The 20,470-nt window shown below is 35.3% G+C and overlaps 1 long non-coding RNA gene across 2 annotated transcripts in view; it reads left to right on the top strand.

Annotated features, from left to right (window-relative positions):
- LOC136033576 (uncharacterized) overlaps positions 1–15,733 on the top strand; it is a 43,034-nt gene extending 27,301 nt beyond the window's left edge. The window contains exons 3-4 of one of the 2 annotated variants that reach the window (XR_010618947.1): positions 13,626–14,237; positions 15,438–15,733. This is a non-coding gene — a long non-coding RNA (uncharacterized LOC136033576). The remainder of the gene's footprint in view (positions 1–13,625; positions 14,238–15,437) is intronic. The other variant, XR_010618946.1, reaches the window with a different exon arrangement.
- The last annotated feature ends 4,737 nt before the right edge of the window (positions 15,734–20,470 follow it).

The following is a 20,470-nucleotide window of genomic DNA, read 5'->3' as shown; positions in this document are numbered from 1 at the left end:
GGATATTTCCATTTAAAGTCCACGTTGCAACTGTATGCTTAGCACAAGCGGGTTCTAGATTCATTTTGGTAGGAATTCATATTGATTATCGCTTTATTAGCCGGACATCTTATGTTATAGCATGTATGGCCTTTCTTTTTGCATTTAATGCAGTACATATCTTTAGTGCACAAATTGTCCTTCGTGGATGCGTGATCAGATGCACCACAACGACCACATATAGGCGTCAATACGCAATTAGTCGCTAAGTGACCAACTCTATGGCAGGAATAACATCTTTTTGGGAGAAATTTGAATTCTTCAGCAGGGAGCTTCTCATAACCGATTCGTACTGAGACTGCAAGAAAGTCTTCGAGATCCTTACCGGTCCCGAAATACAGCTTGAACACTTTGGAGCGCTCAAAGCTACCGATTTCTATTGCTTTTAATGCACATGGAACAAGGGATTCTATATCAGTCTAGGTCAAACTGGGTGGAACCTTTTTCAAAACAGCAATAATATTTTCTCCTTGAGCATGGCAGAGACCTCAGGCTTACTAACTTTCATTTTCTCAACGATCTTTTCAGCAGAAGATTTGAACTTGACGAATAATTTCCAGTCCTGTCTCACCTTTTTTAGCTCACTTATTTCGGCTGAGTTGGGGCTGATGGTATCCAAAAACTGCTTGCGAGCAATGGGATTATCAAGAGACTTTGGCATTTTAAGAACAACGGCATAGGATGGTTGGGGATTGACTGTTACAGAATTGGCGGGGTCTGGGACACTACTCACTGAAGGGCAGCATAGGCTCTTTACTTTAGCCGTAGACACAAAGTTCTTAAATTCTAGACATAAATCATTTACCTTGCGGGTTAACGTAGCGCTTGCCTCGCCAGAAATTGTGGGGACTTCGTCCGGTTCATATATAACAAACTTCGGCAGTTCTACTGAATTCTTATCACAGTAGTCTAAAACTTTCAAAATGTCTGCAAATGTATCAGCAACTTTCAGCCTTTCACTTGGTCGAGTAGCATAATTCGCCACAGACCAAATTGTTTTCTTCGCTTCGCTCACCAAATCGTCGGCGAAAAAATCGCAACCAGTTTTGATAATATCGGCATTTGCATTACCTTTTGATTTCGCCCGCACGGCAAAATTTAGTATAGCGTTATGTACTAGTCTATTCGGCTGCATCCCATGAAATGAATCCAGTTCACACACAGTTCCCGACTCAACGTCAGCTAATCCATTAATTAGCAAAGCAAACAAATCCAATTTTTTTGCACAATTTCTCAGCAAACACTGGTAGATCGGTATTTGTACGAGTGACGTAGATAATGTGATTAAATCTTTACACTTTCATAATAGTTTATCCTTGTAACTTGAAAAAATAATCCATCTAATTTAGCATATATTCACGCTTCAAAAGCAAGGTAATATCCAGAAAAATGTTATTTTTTGTTCGTCCGCACCGAATGAAAGCTAGTTGAACACAATGTACGATGCACTAAATTTCTCTAGGAAGGGAGCCCTGCTGAGCGGAGCTACTTCGTAAATCGAAATACGCAGGCCGGGATGTAACTGTAGCCATTCATTGAAGTGCCCTTTTAGTGCGTTCTTGAAAGGAGAAAGAACATCTTTTATGCGAACAATAAGGCGAAAATGTCAAAAGTGTCATAAAATTTTTCTGGCTGTGTTCGGTCACCCTTACATCAAGATGGCTGTCATGGTTGTCCATGAGCAGGAGGATTGGAGTCTCTGCATCTGGCTTGGTGATCTTTGTAAAGTTTCACAGCTCCGAAGAATAAGTCGCCATTGACCCGTCCACTGGGGTGAGCAAGTCACAGGCAACCAGGGGGGCCATCGTTATTCATTCTAGCTTCAAAATTTAGTCGTGGAAAAATATAAACTTGAGGGATAGTTGCTCCAGCCCCACTTGCGAAAGAGACAGCAGTTACATTTTGACCTCTTTCCACAGACACTGTCTGACCAACCTGTTTTTGTCCAGTCGGCGCTAGGACTTTAGGCGGTGGAAGTACCGTGGGCATGCCAGTCTGATCCACATTCCAGATCGATCGGGTGTCAGTCTGGCTCCAAATCTCCCGTAGACATTAAGCAGCTTATCAAAAAACGTCGGAACTACAGGTTTGTTGAAGCTGGTCGCTCTCACCTGACCTTTGGGTTCAGGCTTCCTGACTGAAATGTCTGAATTCCGCTTAAGAAATGCGAGAAGTATGTCCTTCGACGCTGATTCGCTTTCCGTCCAACTTTCTGGCACAGAAATGTTATTTGCACGAGCGTAAGAATTGACGAAACATCTGGATTCTTTTGTCGTAAGTCCGTGGTTCATAGTAGAACAGGTTCGGAAATAATCTGCAAGTTTCCTCTCGTGTCCTAAGTCAAAAACTTGCTTGTTGTGTTTGGCTTTCATTGGTAAATGATAGAGAGTGGCTGAGGCTTTGTTGGAACCTGTTAAAGCTTCTTCCCTTGATGGCTCTGATCGCTTGACGTAGTCCATTAGTGTAGATTTTTTTATATTGAAGTTTTCTGCAATTCCTCTGAAGGTGCCATCTTTCCTGATATAAGCCTCAACGGCTTGCTTCATATTCTCGATCAGCAGGAGAATGTGGCCGCTTTCTTTTGTACACTAGAGGCATTCTGTATAAAAAAAAAAAACAATGAGAAACAGGTAAAATGAAAATCGTAAAAGGTAAATGATAAGAAAAAACATTGGAAAAGGCAAAATATTTGGTGAGGTTGGTTCGGACAATGTTCGAATGCACCGAAACAACCCCACCAGAAAGAAAAAGCCTGAAACCTAACCCACGTCTCAGAAATTACAGATGGCGCCAAAAGCCAAATTTGAAACAATTTAACAATGTCTAAGTTAAACATGTCATACATTAAGAAAGTTAAATGCTTATTAATATAGGCTGAATTAAATCTCAAAGTAAAGAAGATACAGGAAGCCCTACCCTGTTTTTTTTTTTTTTTAAGCTTTTTTCAAATATTTCCAAAATGACTGGACGTGGGGTAACAAATTACATCCGCAAGTTGAATACTAGATGGCAGGTCTACAGTGTATTTTTTTCGTGATTAGCAGACAGAGCTGTAGGAAGAGAAGCGCTTGTCTAGATTCACCCCGCGTCCAAACCAACACCATTCCCCTACTTATTTTTGTTAAAATTGATTTTAACTCAACTATCTTTCCAATTGATTCAAGGTATTCAAAAATATTAAAGCATAACAGTTAATTCAAATTTACATTTGATTCAAAACACTTATCAGTTTTATAATTTTCTGCAAATCACTGCTGGAACATTTGTCATAATTTTTTCAATATGTTAATTTTATAATATTGTATGAATCACTACAGGCACATTCTTTTCATGATGTATCACTAAGTTTGCCATGTCGCTTTCTTTCATATCTATGGCATAATTTTTCATGTCTCTGCCCATTTCACTATTTGACTTGGTCAATAATTGTTTGTTGAAACTAATTTAAGTTTTTAGTTTTTCACCTTATATTACTTTTAATGTTCAACCTTTCACTAGTACGTTAAAGTTTATAATTTTTTCAAACATTCGTTAAATTGTCTACAGAGTTTCTTCCAATTTTTTTTTCAAAGGTTGTTAGATTCAGATAGTTATCAAACCTTACCTGGTACGTGAATTAGTAAGTTGTAACATTAAAGCTTCATGATTGTTGATAATTTTGCCGATTTTGGGTTTCTATATAGTTCGAGTTGCAGGAAACCCGTTGATTTGTTCATGGTTCTTGTTGGAGTTCTATATTATGTGTGGTAACTCGATATAGTTCGCTTTTTACTCGATATTAGTTCGATATCTGTTTGTGTGTATTTTCATTCGTATATAGTTTCTTTTTAGGTCGACTTAGTCTTGTTGTCCTCGTATTGGAATGGGATTAAAGGTAACCGTAGAAAAATCATAGTTGGTGACTGGGATTATTGAGGTGTTCTTGTCTTCGTTGATATCTACGGGGTGGGACATATCAGTTGGTGGTTATTCGGGCATTCGTCGGTGGTTGATCCATCTTGACAATATTACTTGTTCCATGATTTTTTGCAATAATGGGTGGTTGGTCGGTGCCATATTATGCCAGTTCCTGTAATGAAAATTTCTTGGCAGAATCACATTCTCAATAAGTGAAATAGCACATAAAATAGGTAAAATAATTATAACTAAATTGTAAATAATACATAATCAGCAATAAGCAATATTTTAATCATTATTACTTCACCTCTAATTTAAGTATTGTGGCGGTGAATACAAGAACACTTTATAGAATAGTGTTTACATATTATATTTCATTGGCCAAGTTCCTTATATTTCTGATGTATTTATTCAATATAGGAATTGGATATTGGTCCAATTCCAAGAGACGATTCTAAACAAGAGACGACATCTTAATTCTCTTGTATTGCTATATCCTCCCAGTTTTTATGGCTTAGATATCAGGTAGCTGTAAGGTCTAATTGATGCATTTCTTGCGCGTCAATTGTCTCAGGTTTGTGCTACGTTCTTCGCAGTTTCAAGAGCATTTCATAGTTCAATGTTAGCAGTACCCTTATTATTAGTGAAATGAGAAATACCAAAAATATAGTAATTTTTATATTTTACCAGTGTTGTGGGGTTGGGGGGTTAAAAATAAGTGAGGAATTAGGAATAATAATAATAATAATTTATTTTTAACCCACATCATAACAAGTTATGGCACTTGTGGAGTAACAAAAAGAAAAAAAAAATGAAATACACTACAAGTAAAATACACTACAAATAGAAAAAACATTATGCTACAATGAGATTAACCGAACAGACGGACCAAAGGATGATGAGGCGATAAACGATAAAAAGCTGATTCCGACAACCTTCCATACATGAGGGCCAACTTTGCACTTATATCAGGGACATCAAACTTACGAATTATCTTCCTATTGCTATACCAAGGGGGGAGATAAAGTAAAAATTTACAATATCTGAAATAAAAAATCCGAATCTGATTAACATCTTTTTTCTTTAGAAGGGGATAAAGACCAGAAAGATAAAGGACAGAATGATCACAAAATGAAGCATATAGTCTACCGAGTGCACGTCTATTATACTTCCCTCGATTAGCAACTATCTTAGAATAGCCCGTTTGAATTTTCTTTTGAACATCACGAACAGTGCACTGCAGTAGGCAAGAAATTGAATTCGTAACAGTAATACCCAACCACCGAAAGGTGGAAACAAAGGGTATTGAAAAACCGCGACAAGCTAAGGGAGCATAAGAGGAAGTCGGACCATTAAAAACTAGAAATTCACATTTCTCAACATTAAGAGAAAGACCAATATTAGAAAATAGACGTGAAACTTTTGAGACCATAAACGAGAGACCTTGCTTATTTCTACACAAAAGTAAAAGGTCATCTGCATAAGCAAGATAAGAAACATCTGAGAGTCCAATAAAATAATTTGATCTAATTTCATCTAAAATACCAGAAATGCACATGTTGAATATACTAGGTGATAAAACCCCTCCCTGCTTGACACCTCGACATAAACGGACAAACGGAGATCCAGATTTATTAATTCGGAGAAAAAAATTCTCATACCAAAAACGAAGAAGAAAAATGACTGAAAGATTTACACCATTATTAAAAAGGGAAAAAAAAGCTTGACTGTGAACTATATTGTCAAAAGCTTTAGAAAGGTCCAAAGTACACATATAAAGTGGCGACCCCTCAGCCATGCTATTCTTAAGGGCGGAAGAAAGAACACGGTGTGCATGTTGACAACCAATACCAGCTTGAAACCCGAATTGATTCGATCCGAAATTTATATTTTCATTTAAATGAGGAATTAAAATATATTCAAGGATTTTACTCAAGTTACACGTAGTGGTTATGGGGCGATAAGATGGACATTGAGAAGGGAGTTTTCCCCGCTTTAGAATTGAGGTGACATTTCCACAAAGAAAGCTATCCGGAACCAGAGAAGATGTTAAACACATTTGGAACAACAACTGCAAATGAAATAAAAGAACAACACACTTCAGATTTATATTATTTACACTAATACCATCAGTATCAATGGATGAAGATTTCAGTTGCTTAATTGCATTTTCAACAGCAGTTATTGATACTGGAATAATATGGCCCTGATGAAGCGAAGGCGGTAGAATTTTAGAAAGTAACCGAGAATAATGTGACTGCACAAAAAAATTAATTTTGGAAAAAATTCCCGAATAGTAAACATACCAAGTTGAACTAGAAATCGAATCACTATTATAAAGATCACTTTTATCCAGCTTCTCAGAATTGATCAATTTAGACCAATCCTTTTTAGAGGCTGGAAATTCCATACCCTTATAACGAATAGATTTAAGGTACTTTTTATAATCATTCTTTGTTTTCTGCTTTATATCTGCAACAAACCCCATTATAGGTCTACCACAATCAACCCAAATTCGAAGCCAAAGTTTTGCCTTATTTTTAAAATTCTTTAATTCAGGATCGGCAGCCCATATAGATTTCCGCGTTTTTATACGAATACGTTCCTGGGGAACCGCAATTTTTTCAGCTTCTTTCATACATCTAATTATATCATCATAATATCTATCAAGATCACGCTTACTACCCTTTACTTGCAATTGGAGTAGATGATAAGGCACAAGAATACAATTAAGCAGTGTAGATAAAGACAATATATATAAAGCAATATCGGCTCATCAAGTTTATTTTCCTTGACACGATTCATCACGGACTTTAAAGACTTGCATGTAATAGCAAATTTATTTATTGACTCCACTGTATTATTTTTATATGGAAGATAAACATTAGCAAACACAGTACTATTTACTCTAACAGCAAGAATGTGCTTATCCGAATAAAAAAGGGATGGGTTCGAAAGATCAATACTTTTTTTAAAAATACAGGCCAGGCCTCCAGAAGGGCGGCCACGCGTGGTAACAGCATCAGAAGTAAAAACCGAATGAACAGAGCTTCGATGAAGGAAATTTCTGCTAGAGGCAGTTAACAAAGTTTCTTGCAGGCACATAACGTCGAAGTTCTCGTACAGATCGTCAATATAAGCATCTTTATTTTTTGTGCCATTGATATTGTGCGATATGATTGAAATTTGTAAAGTCATTTAGAGGTTTGTTGACTAGCAAAACCACGGAGAACGGAGCATGACATGCTAAAGGACACATGTTCACCATTGCAATTGGCACATTTTGGTGAGGCATTGCATGGATTTTCTTTTGAACTAATATGAGGGCCGGCACAACGAGCACATTTGGGCGCAGGACTGGGACAAGAAGACTGGAAGTGATGGGGCGATCGGCACTTAAAACAACACTTTGGAATTTCCTTAAACTCACTCAGTCTAAAGAATTCATAACCAATTCGTACACCGTCTTTGAAATAAGCTGCTTTAGCAAAAGAATCCACAAAATCAAGCTTAACTGTTTTCGAAGAGCCAAGCCTTTTGGCAGCAACAATACCGCTACAATTTGTGAAAGACTGAATCGCATAATCCTCTGGAACACCTTTTATAATGGCCGAATATTTCTTAGAAATTTCTTTGGTTGACGTACCGGCGAGAATGACGGGAACAGATGCACGGAAGTCTTCGGCAGCAGATTTATCAATATTTACATACCACTTATCGTGAAACGGGCGAATACTGGATACAAGTTCATGGCCACTGATTTTATCAATAGCGTCTTTCCTTTGAATTGGATCCGATAGATGAGACGGCACTTGAGAGACGACAATAGTGGTTGACTGGCGATTAGAGCCTATAGGTTTTGGTAACTGAGGGTAATTGAGGCTATAATTGTCCAACTTTGATGACACAATTTGAACAAGTTGATGAACTTTAGAAACTTTAGAGGCCAATTGTGAATAGGCCACAGCCGGCAACACTGGAACTTCAGTTGGAAGTTTAATAACATAAGTTGGCATAGAGATACTAGCTTCATCACACTTCTTCAAAAGATCGAGCATGTCTTTAATATTACTGGTTGCAGACTTTGCACCACTGCGGCGAGGGGGAATTTCATCAGGCGCAAGTTTCGACCATAAATCAGCCTTAGCTTCAACTATTTTTGGTGAAGCAAAAAAATCCACTCCATATTCAATAATTTCCTTCTCAGAAATCGAATTCTGCCAATTACTTTGGACAAAATTTAACACAGGCGAATATATAAGTTCAAAGTCATTCAGATCCTCCGATTGTTCGCTAATACTTGGCATCTTTTCAAGGCACCTGTTTTCAACCACCACACAATTTAAACCGTTCAATTTATAAATATAGGTCACTGATATATGACATTACAAATTCCAAGCCAATTGTTGCGAAATAACAAGGATACTGAATTAATTATGAAGCATAGGTCAGGATTAAAAGTCTCTATAATTCCAAGGCAATTGTTGCGGAATAACAAGGTCACTGAATTAATTATGAAGCTTAGGTCAGGATTAAAAGACTGTGATCCCAAACCAAATATTGTGAAATGTTAAATTAATTCACTTGACAAGAAACTCACTGATTTAGCAGTGTTCATAAAATATCCAATTTTAGCTGTTAACGCATTGAACTCTGAAATAAGACAGTGAAATAAGACGCATTGAAATAATACAATGCGGGTAAGTTACAATCAATTACCTTTATGTGGAATTTTTTCTTAAATCTGTAATCATTTTTTATCAATTCAGACTTTTTCTTGAGCACTTGAACACTCTCATTGAACACTTTGATTATGCAGCTTCGTTCTGACACATCAGACCTTGTTTAAATATACCAAACACAAGATGTTACACTTTGGAGAAGTTACACGATTAATAATACCCAATGTTCTTTGTGACAGAATCATCTTAGTAATGTCCAGGTCTCCTATGTCGTGTAGATTCCCTTGAGAGCGTACTTGAAGATCACGGGAATTGTGCCTGGTGCCTGGAATCATTGACAAGGACGACTAATAAACGATAGTTTATTTCAATACTTACACACAAATTGTCATATAAGGTACATCAAACTTCAACTTAAGCTAAGTTTTGGTTGTCTTACATGTTGAATATACTGCATCAATGTTGGAACTCAAAACTAAACTTCTCCCTTTAAGTATCTGCCCATATCCTGTTTTTTTGCGTCGTTTGTTCTTTACAAAAAAAGGTATTACGCCTCTACATACCTTTCTATTATGCGGAGGCATTGAGGTCACTAAAGCTGGTTAACTTAAACCCGCTATTTTATTATACTTGTTTGCAAGTGTAAGAAGAAACATTTTTTCCTTTCACTGTTGCAAAAAAAAACAAATAAATTGAAACAAATTTGGAAGCTTGAATTTATAGTGAAATGTAATAAGAAATTTATTTTGAATTTGATAGGGAAATAAAATAAGACATTTTATTTTCAATTTTATTTAGGGAATAAAATATGGAATTTTGTTTGAATTTTATAGGGGGAATTGCAGGCCTATATGTCATATATCCCCTTTGCCGTTGTAGAATGATGTCCTCATCATTCAGACTAATCCCCTTTAAATTTATATTTCCTAAAAAATTTTTATTGTTTATTAAAGGTTATTTTTATAATCCCCTCTCCGCGAAATGGCTATTGATCTACATCTAGAGTATTAAATTGTGTAGTTTTTATTATTTTTGTCCTTACCCCTAGACTTATGGTGTTTTAAAGTTATACTCCTACACCTCACATTAATAAAAAGCACGAACAAAAATATAGGTTTACACTGTGAATACCTAGTTTCAATTTTTTTGGAATCCTAATTAATTTTACTTTATTCAACTGTGATTTCCAATTGATCCGAGGTATTCGATAACATTAAAGTATTACACATAGATTTAAATTTTATTATAATAAAATCACTTTCACTACTGGCACATTATGTCATAATTTTCTAATAAGTTTATCTTATAAATCACTATTGGTGCTTTTTTCTTATTATTCATTATTGAGTTTTTCATGTCTTCTTTCACACCTATGCCATAATTTTTCTTGTCTCTGCCCATTTCTCTATATTATTTGGTTTATTATTGTTCATTCAAACTAATATAAGTTTTACACTTCATAATACTTTAACTGTTTAAATAGTAGTAGTAGTAAGATGGAACTAGACCCTTAAGGTCCAAATCGGTGTGCTGATCTCTGTTTCATGGCCTTTCAGCCAGGAAGTGCAATAGGGGGTTGGGGGCAAACTATCCCGTACTTTCACGCACCTTGTCTGCTTACGTTCCCCAGATTTCTCCAGGTACTCATCTACAGCTGGATCGACTTTAGCTGAGGTCACAGAGTCACGCCACTGACCCCCGTCCCAAACTAAACAACTGGTCACAACCGGGATAGAGCCCGTGCCCCTTGGACACAGAATTCCCACGCCAGTGCGTCAAACACTCAGCTAGGACGGCTCTTAAGTCTCATATGTAACAAGTTCATTTTTCAAGCCTAGAATCATATCAATAGAAAACATCTCAGAAAAATTCTAAGTAGACAACAATAAATATTTACAAGATTTGCTAAATACTCCCAAAACAATAAAGCGTTCTACTGTTTCTGCTCCTTCTTGAATGTGTTTCCGGATCTTACTCAGCAATCAGTATTTGGTCACTTTTATGCAATTCTCCAAAAGGGTGTGTACAGCACCATCCCAATGGAACTGACAGGGACTGTGTTATAAACATCGCGAACTTGGACAGCCATAAAGTTCTCTGGGCGGCTTTTAATTCGTATTTTGAAATAACCCTATATGGCACAAATTTTATAAAAATATACTGAGTGACGAGTAAAGTTTGTTTATTTTGTTTGTTGAATATACATAGTAAACCAAAATACGGTCGACTATAAGAAGAAAAAAATAAATTATAGTAATATCAAGTATAAAAAATGACCAAGTTACCGGGTAGCCCTATTCTAAAACTTCCAAGACATCTCGGGCCTTTCATCTCCCTCATTTTTTTATTTTCTTAGCTTTGCAACATCAAGTTTCAGAATTGAATCATTCAGGATTATGATTAAAATTGAACTATTGTCAAACAGCTATAGGAATAATGGATCTAGCCAAAATTCGTGTTCGTCCAGGTAATTTTCCCTGTGTCTTGGCCATTTATTGAAGCTGCATATACTTGGTGCAGCTTCCAATCGCTGTCAAACTTTACTGTTTAAAATCTTCACAAGTTGTTAAAGTTTATAACGTTTTTTAAACATTTGTTAAATTTTCTTTAGAGTCGTTTGACTTAAACCTTACTTGGTATGTCGATTCACAAGTTATATCGTTTGAGCTTATGTTGTTCTTTTCCAATCTTCATGATTGTTCGTGATGTTGACAATGTAGGGTTTCTTTATAGTTTGAATTGCAGGCAATCTATTGATGTTCATAGTTCTTGCTGGAGTTTTGCATCATGAGTGGTAGGTGTCTTGTTTCTTCAATTTAATTCTTAAGATTATACTCAGCATTAGTTCGATATTAAAATGTGTGTGTTTTCAGTTAATTTTCTCAGGTCTGCTTGGCTTTGCCGTTTTTGGACTGGGATGGGATTAGGTATAATTATTATAGAATGATAGTTGGTACTTTCTTCTATACGACTGGTATTACTTCGATGTTCTGTCTTCGTTGATTACTGTTGAGTGAAACTTCAGATGTTTGATTTTCGGCATTCTTCGGTGGTTGATAAATCTTGGCAATAGATGTTACTCGATCCTTGATTTTGGCCATAATGCGTCGTTGGTCAGTGCCATAGTATGCCAGTTCCTATAAAAAAAATTCTTGGCAGGATGACATTCTTAATAAGAAAATGACTCATAATAATACATAACATTATTATAACAACAATGTATATAGCATTCAGTAATGAGTAATATGTTAAGCATTATCATATTGCTATTGACTACATATCATTGCTGTGAATACAAGAGTACAGTTCTAAAAAAATAGTGAAATACTTGGTAAATGAAGGAGGTCCTAATTTCACATATAATATTTTCTGCCAAATGTTTTATGTTTCTGATGCATGATTATGTCCAATAGAAACACAACATATTGTGTCGTAGCTTTCAAACAATATACATCAGCAATATTTCTTTACTTTAGGTACAGGATATTAGAAAATACAGGAGACGACCTCTTAATTCCCTTGTATTGCTATATCCTCCCAGCTCTGAGGGCTTAGATATCATTGGGGGTAGTGGGGTTTAATTGTTGCATTTGCTGTGCATCAACTGTGTCGTGTTTGGGCTTTGCTCTTTTCAGTCTCATAGCTTTACATAGTTTGATGTTAGCAGTGCCTTATTGTCAGTGAGATATGAAGTAATATGATAGAAATATATGATATGATAGAAATATAGTAATTATAATATTGTATCAGGAATTTGGTGAAAATTGTCCATATTGGTTTTCCACGTATTTTAATCTTTGGTCTTCATTACGGAAGACAGGTATTTGTAGATCTAATACCTCCTTTATTTTTGATAATGGCATTGTACCTCTTGGTTTTTTTCGATTTATGGCCAGAAGAAGGTTTTTAATCCTCATTGTTCAAATTTGGGATTGTGAATGACAGATTTATTCCTTGAAAGTTTATTACATTTGGGCTTATAAAGTTTGTGCTTGTTTTGATTAAGGGTGTTTGCACAGTTTTCTCTTTGGTTACAAGTCGGCAACCTTGTTTAGTGGCTCTTGATCCAACGTCCTGTAAGACTTTCTCAGATCAATAATTGGGGTCAATTTTCGAATTATTGTTGTAGCACGATAGAGTTCCGACTATCTTTTTGGGTACAGTAAATAATCATAGATCATTTCGCAGGTCAATAAGTGTTTCTCTTTTTGTTCTTCTTATTAAAGCTTCACAAGAGTCAGGAAATCAGGGAAGTCAGGAATATCTTGTTGTTGTGATTCTTTAAGAAAAAGATCTAACATTCCTGATCCTCTGATTTTCAGATTCAGTTGGAAAATATTTTGGTTCAGTTGAAGAACCAGATTCGGGCAAAAATCAGTTACCAGAATGGCCACGTACACATGAAACTTAACAAAACCTTACATAAAGAAGGGGGGACAGCTGATGTATGAAAAAGAAAAAGGAAAAAAACTCAAGAAATACATACAGTGAATTTGTGGTATGACATCTTCAATTGTCACCACTCCAATTACCTTTTCTCTTTTGAAAAAATGTTGCCTTCTCTTGGCGAAGGCTAACCTTGCTCCATGAGCTGAAAAAAGGCTTATTTTAGAATAATTATTCTTGCAATAACAATTGGTAAACATATTATAACTAATCTCTATCTTTAAAAAAATAACAGAAATGAAGCACCTGAAAGAAAATTGGCCTGGGAAAGAAGCTTCAGTAGAGACAGATAAGATGAAAAGAGTAGTATGGGGAAAATGGGCCCATGAGGACACAATTTTCATAGCCAGTTTACTTAACAACTAAATCCAGTCATGACCCTTCTTAGCAACCAGATTGCCTATACTCCCAAGAGCTCCTCATTTGCATATTTTAGTGGCACGTGATTTGCATATTCCTGACAGCCCCTAGCAACTAGATCCAGTCATGAGCTTCCGTAGCAACTAGGTTTTCCAAATGTTTTCAGAGTAATTGTAAAATTGTAAAACGATTTTTTTGTAGTTACTAGGTTTTGGCAGAGGACAGCCGTACTGTGCAAATTTATTTTTAGAAGAAACACCTCATGGCGGAGAGAATGTAATTTGGAAGCAATTGGGTTATGTGAAGGCTATTGGAGCGATTGGAGGCTTTTTAGCCATGTTAGTTAAACAAGCTGACATAAGTTACTCCAGTCATCCGTTTATTAAAATAATACCTTCATTGGTGTTTTCTATTTTGGTGTTAGTGGATGTCTGCTTTTATGGTGCTCCTTTGAAGAACCCATACCACTGGTGAGTAATAAAATTGATCTTTTTCTTGGGGGCCGAGTAATTGTAAAATTGTAAAACGTTTTTTTTTTTGTAGTTACTAGGTTTTGGCAGAGGACAGCTGTACTGTGCAAATTTATTTTTAGAAGAAACACCTCATGGCGGAGAGAATGTAATTTGGAAGCAATTTGGTTATGTGAAGGCTATTGGAGCGATTGGAGGCTTTTTAGCCATGTTAGTTAAACAAGCCGACATAAGTTACTCCAGTCATCCGTTTATTAAAATAATACTTTCATTGGTGTTTTCTATTTTGGTGTTAGTTGATCTCTGCTTTTTATGGTGCTCCTTTGAAGAACGCATACCACTGGTGAGTAATAAAATTGATCTTTTTCTTGGGGGCCGAAGAATTGTAAAATTTCGGTTTGCTTGGATTTCTTACGGATTTATAATTGCTTTGGCATTATAGTGGCTTCCAGGATTAAGTTTATTTTTTGGTTCTTATTGCAGTGAAAAATTAAATTTAACTGTTTTATGGTGGCTGAAGAATTAATATATTCAATTTCTATGGTTTTTTTTCACTTTTAATTAAGCGTTCTATAATTTCCATTGAGCTTTACTCGTAAAACCAATTGAAAATTTTATTAATAATATTTCAAATTATTTCAAAGTCTGGGTGCTTTACATTTTGATATTAGATTATGGGGATACTTAGCATATTAATACTTTCTACTTCTATTGCAAAGATTACTGCTTCTTTTAAAAACTATTTTTTTAGTAGATAGAAAAAAAGAAAAACTATTTTCTTTGAAAGTTAAAGGGCTTTATTTAACTAAAAAAGAATTATAAACCTCACTAAAGGAATTAAACTAAAAAATTATTAGAAACTAACATGAATGCAGAAATCCAACATCAGTCGATATGAAATTGTAACTCAAACACACCATCTAATAAACTTCAATTAAATTTACTGCCCTTGAATTTATTAACCAAAAATTACTATTCAAAAATTTGTAAAAAGGAGAAGCAACTCGTCACGTCATCATGGTATTGTATGGGGAGTGTTGAAAGTTCAGCTTAGACAGTAATTGAAGGTCTTGAGTCGGCAGTTTTCTCCCTGCTTTGCTGGTGGACTGCAGAAGGGCCAGCAGCTTCGCTTCCTTGAGTGCTGGTTTTTGCGGCTCCTCTCCTTGTCCTCTATAGAGGAAGGAGAAAATAGCAAATGATGTGTAATCCTTAGCTCTAAGTGGAATTTAAACTTTCTTAATCTTAGTAAGGCAGAAAGTTTATTAGTAAGGCAGAATTGTCATTTTTATTTTTTCTAGTCACTTCCCTCTCAATGACGTAACATGTACATGCATCTTTTAGAAAACATTCCCTGTGATTTAACGGACATCTGTGCCTTTAAGAAGTTTAAAAAAGTGTTAGATGGATAGGGATGTTGTCGGAGGTATTATACTGTCGCCACTTTTTGAAAACCCCTATAATTCAAGGAATATTGAAAAAACTCAAACCATCAGATTCAGGGTACCCGAGAACTCTGCTTTAGAAGTTTCGTTTTTTTTTCAAGGCTGATGGTGTTCAAGAAGATCGGGAGCAGACGGATTCCATCAACCAGGATGAGAACAGTTGCTCAGATGGAATATTCAGAACTATTAAAGAAACCTGGGTGGGGAGCCAAAGTTTCTTCTTGATTATGCTATCCAGGATGTTAGCTGGGTTTGGCAGAGAGCTGGTGTCATATCAATTTTCAGGGTAAGAATTTTTGTTCTCAAATTCTCACCTTCAATTAGGTAAGGGTAAGGTAGCAAAAAGAGATTACTTTGCTGAAGGAAACATGTTACTAAAATAATGCTCACTTTATATGATGCCAAAATATCGTTGTCAACTGGTTTTCTCTGGGCTTCCACTTTCATTTACTTTTATCAATTTCTATTTTTAATCATTTTAGTTTCCCTTGTCTCTGTATTTACAAGCCTTCTATTTTGAAGTATTCGTGATGAAAAACCCATCTACATTTTCATCAACACGTGGTCAGCTCTGTGATAATTGTGTCCCCCCCACCTTAGGAAATTTTTATCTCCATAAAATTACCTACCAGACACCACTCACGCCACTGGACAAAAGATTAAACATACCCTCTTCCCTACTTTTTCTTCTTTTGGTAGTACTTGTTAATGTCAGTTTAATATTAGAAACTGCAATCATGTTTAATTTTGGTCGTCTTCTCACGTAGGAGCTTATAAGGATCGCTAAGGATGCTGGGAATAGATATTGAGACAGACCCTGTCACAAGTAGACCTATAAGATCCGCAGCGAAAAAAGTTAGGCTGGCATTAAAAACGTGTTTTTAAATCATTTTCTTTCATTTCAATGAACTGCCTCGTTTCATTACAAATTTATTTATCAGTCCTGGTTTAACTTCGCTGAGGTAAGGATGCTGGGACTATTTTGAAAAAAATGTTCATTTTAGTTTTATTGATTTTATCCTCTTGTAAGTTGTTTTTTCTAGCCTAGCCCAAAAACCTTTTCTTCAAACCTTTGCTTCAAAACCAAAAATTAAACTAAAACCTAACCACTAAAACAAAAACTAAAAAAACTAAAACATTAATATTTGTATACATAGACACAAAGTGAAAGCTACTGAGATTTTCTGAGATATTTACATTTTTCAACTATCTCACCGATTTATTCCGCCATAAATCGTTTCTCCTTGCTTGATTTTACCGGGTTATTCGGAAAATTCAGGATCCTCATTGCGCTAGATATCACTAGCTAAGCTTAGTTTTTGCGTAAAAAAGTAGTAGTGATGTTTATGGCTTGTTGTGTAGTACTTTTCTGACAATTATGGTTCTATTGTTTAATCACTATCGCGACTTTTATTCTATCGTTAGACTCTTGTGACCGCAGATGTTCTGAACCACTCATCAGCTGACTCCACCAAATTTCTGACTCCACAGGATTTTCGTATATATGCTGGGCCAGAGCTGAATCAAAGTTGTCATTTTTATTTTTCAATCTCAGGGACTTATCTATTGAAGTTTTGTGTTCTTGCAATCGTTCCCCTAGTTGTTGATTGGTCCTTCCAATGTAAAAATTTCCACATGAACAGGGGACTCTGTAGACACCACCCTAGTATGGGGTCCGTTTTATCCTATCCCGAGTTGAAAAAGTGTTCAACTTTTTCTTCAGTTTTAAAAGAAACAGAGAGATTATGTCTTTTTAAAATTTTTTCAAGTTTGTCGCTGAGTTTTGAGACGTATGGTAATGTAGTGAAAGTTTTTTCTCAATTGCCAGTGTACCTGAATCATGGGGGACGGGCTTCCTGTTTTCCTGTTTTGTCTTTTTTAATCGTCTATCTATTATATTTTCAATGAGGTTGATTGGGTAGCCATTGCAGAATAGAATATCTTTAACATAGTCTAACTCGGATTTTACATGATTACGTGAACATATTTTTAAAACCCTGTCGACTAAAGAAATTACTACCCCTCTTTTTACACAAGGAGGGTGACCTAGCAACTAGGTTTCCCATGCAGCCAGCCGGTACATATTGCCTATATTCCAGAGGGGAAATAATCTGCATATTCATATCAGCACCAGGATTTGCCTACTCCGCTTATACCATTTAAGACAGCGGCCCAAAGAACTTGATTTAAACATTCGGTTTTATTTTATTTCGAATGGACTCTTAGAGGGAAATTATGGTCATCCATGTCCCACCTCAAGGAGCCCCAAAGGCCCCCTTCAACTTTTGGTCCCATAAAAGTTTTCAACCTTTTGTGGGACCTCGAAATTTTCAACTTAATTTTATGTCTTAAAATGAAATTAAATATACTTAAAACAAAATATATTCAATATTAATATTTTCGAAAAATTAATTGAAGATCAAATACATATATAAATCATGATTTTTTCTATTAGAAAAATATTTTTTTGTAGTGACACATTTTCTTTCTTTGTTTACGTAGTTTTTTTAACTTTATTTTCTTATATCTTAAAATGCCATTAAATATACTTACTAAAAGAAATTTTCTTCTGATGTTTTAGAAATACGAAATGAAGATGATATACTCATGTTAGAAAATTAATGTTTGTAGTGACCTTTTTTTCCTTTTTTTTCTGTATGTCAACACCGGTTTAATCAGGTTTCAAATATTACGAAAGAAAACAAACAATAATTTCAAACTTATGTTGTCACTTCAAACAAATATTTTGAACTAAACTACCTTCTGAAAACTAAGAACACAATGACGAGGCAAGGAATGAAACATTAGACTTTCTTGAAATTGACAAAGAGAGCTTTGACTAGTCCAAACATGTAATATAGCAGATTATAATTTCAAAGCTATTTTAGAATTATAAGAAATCTACCTTAGTAATTGCAGAAAGGCAAAGAAAACATTCAAAACTATACTATTGAAACAAGGCATATTCAAAATTCTTAGAAATCTACCACAGAAACTACTGAATAGCCAACTTAGCATAACAACACCTAAGATTTTTTATTTGGACAGTTTCTAAAAATTCAAGGAAAGCACGGACAAGTCAAAGTATGGAACAAAAAACCGAAATTTTAAACAAAGTCTTCATCAGAATTCACCAAAAATTCAAAGCACCAAACATGTTAAACAAAAAATACAAACTAATCCACTTTCGGAATTCTAAAAAACATACCACAGAAAGGATCTAACCCCCAAAGTGGATATACCAGAGCGTATTTTTGAAATAAATTCACTTTCAGCATGTTAAAAACTCTAGGAATTGCAAACTAAATATCCAAGATCATGAGATTCAAACAACAAACCCATGGAACGTAAAAAATCTGTAAAAAAAACACAAAAAAATAGTTCTCTTGAATATCCAACAAACCTACAAGGAATATTGTCTCCTACTTTGATTATTTTACAAAAATATTGTATGTGGAAATTTGTAGTCAATTCGGTGGTACTCCATGAATAATATTTGTGATGATATCCGTCAATAGTAAGGGAAATGAGATTCTACTGTCAGAAGATGAGAGTGAAATGTCTAAAACTTACACTAGTACAATTTGTACGATCACCTTACAAAGCTTATTAGTTTGACCAACGAAACTTCATTTAACATATATTATAATAAGCGAAAGAAAGAAGTGCATAGCCTACCACCTAGGAAATGGTTTTATAAATGCAATTCAGCAACGTCAAAGATGTACTCTATTTTGTACTTTGGTCTTTCGACTATATTCAATTTCTTATTTTGTATCACAACTTTGATTTAGCTACGCTAGTAGGTTTTTACAAAGGGAGAAATCTTTCCAAGGATATATAAGACTGAAAAGTTTAAAAGAAACTTGAAAAGTCAAAAACACAGAGAAGCTATTTAAACCCAGAAAATGATTTTTTAAATGTAATTCTGCAGTGTCAAACAGTTACTCTTTTTTTTTACTTTTGTATTTCCACTACATTCAATTTCCTTTTTTGTCTCACGTCTTTGATTCAGCTAGGGTAGTTGGTTTTTACAAACTGAAAAAGCCTTCCAAGGAAATATAAGACTGAAAAGTTTAACAGAAACTTGAAAAGTCAAAAACACAAAAACAGTCAACTAAAAATCCCAAATCACACATCTAAAACAAAATTAAACTATGAAAAGGCATGCATCTTAGCACAGAAAAACAAAATAACAAACGGAACACCCTAAATCCTAAGCTCCAAACAAAAATACCTTGTATTTTTCCAAGTGAGTTGAGGATTGAGGTGATTTTTCCAAGTCAATTGAAAATGGCCAATTGAAAAATGAGTCTTATAGTGTCCACCACTAGACTTCTAAGATGAGGATTTGTCATGACCTCAGGCATGTAAGCAGCCGCAACTCTAATAGTGTTGAGCATCATATTAGCAGATAATCTAGTCACATTCAAAGCCAAGAAGAAATTCTCAATGTTAGTAGAATTCAAGGGCTTAATTTGATGGCAAGCAACTAGATCTATCAACCACCCTCTAGCATATTGTGAGGCGGTGATGAATTTCTTAAACAAAATCCCTTGATCTGTGTCTGGGATCTGATCAATTGCACTGGAGTCATAGACCTCCTTATTTGAGGGATCGGCGAGGGAGGGTCCTGTAAACTTGGCACAGGTGAGGTCATTAGCCTGTACCTTCATACCACTTAGTCCTAAGCCAAACACTGCATAAAGCAAGGCTGCACTACCCACTCCCTTAGTGTCTAACTCGATCCCAGCATCCTTAGTCATCTGGGATATATCATGGCCAATTCGGATTTTTGAAATAAATTCACTTTCAGCATGTTAAAAACTCTAGGAATTGCAAACTAAATATCCAAGATCATGAGATTCAAACAACAAACCCATGGAACGTAAAAAATCTGTAAAAAAAAACACTAAAAAATAGTTCTCTTGAATATCCAACAAACCTACAAGGAATTATGTCTCCTACTTTGATTATTTTACAAAAATATTGTATGTGGAAATTTGTAGTCAATTCGGTGGTACTCCATGAATAATATTTGTGATGATATCCGTCAATAGTAAGGGAAATGAGATTCTACTGTCAGAAGATGAGAGTGAAATGTCTAAAACTCACACTAGTACAATTTGTACGA

This window comes from Artemia franciscana, chromosome 12, assembly GCF_032884065.1.
Source record: "Artemia franciscana chromosome 12, ASM3288406v1, whole genome shotgun sequence".
Classification (NCBI taxonomy): Eukaryota; Metazoa; Arthropoda; class Branchiopoda; order Anostraca; family Artemiidae; genus Artemia; species Artemia franciscana.
The sequence above is the reverse complement of the archived record's forward strand: the minus strand, read 5'-3'. Positions and strand labels throughout refer to the sequence as shown.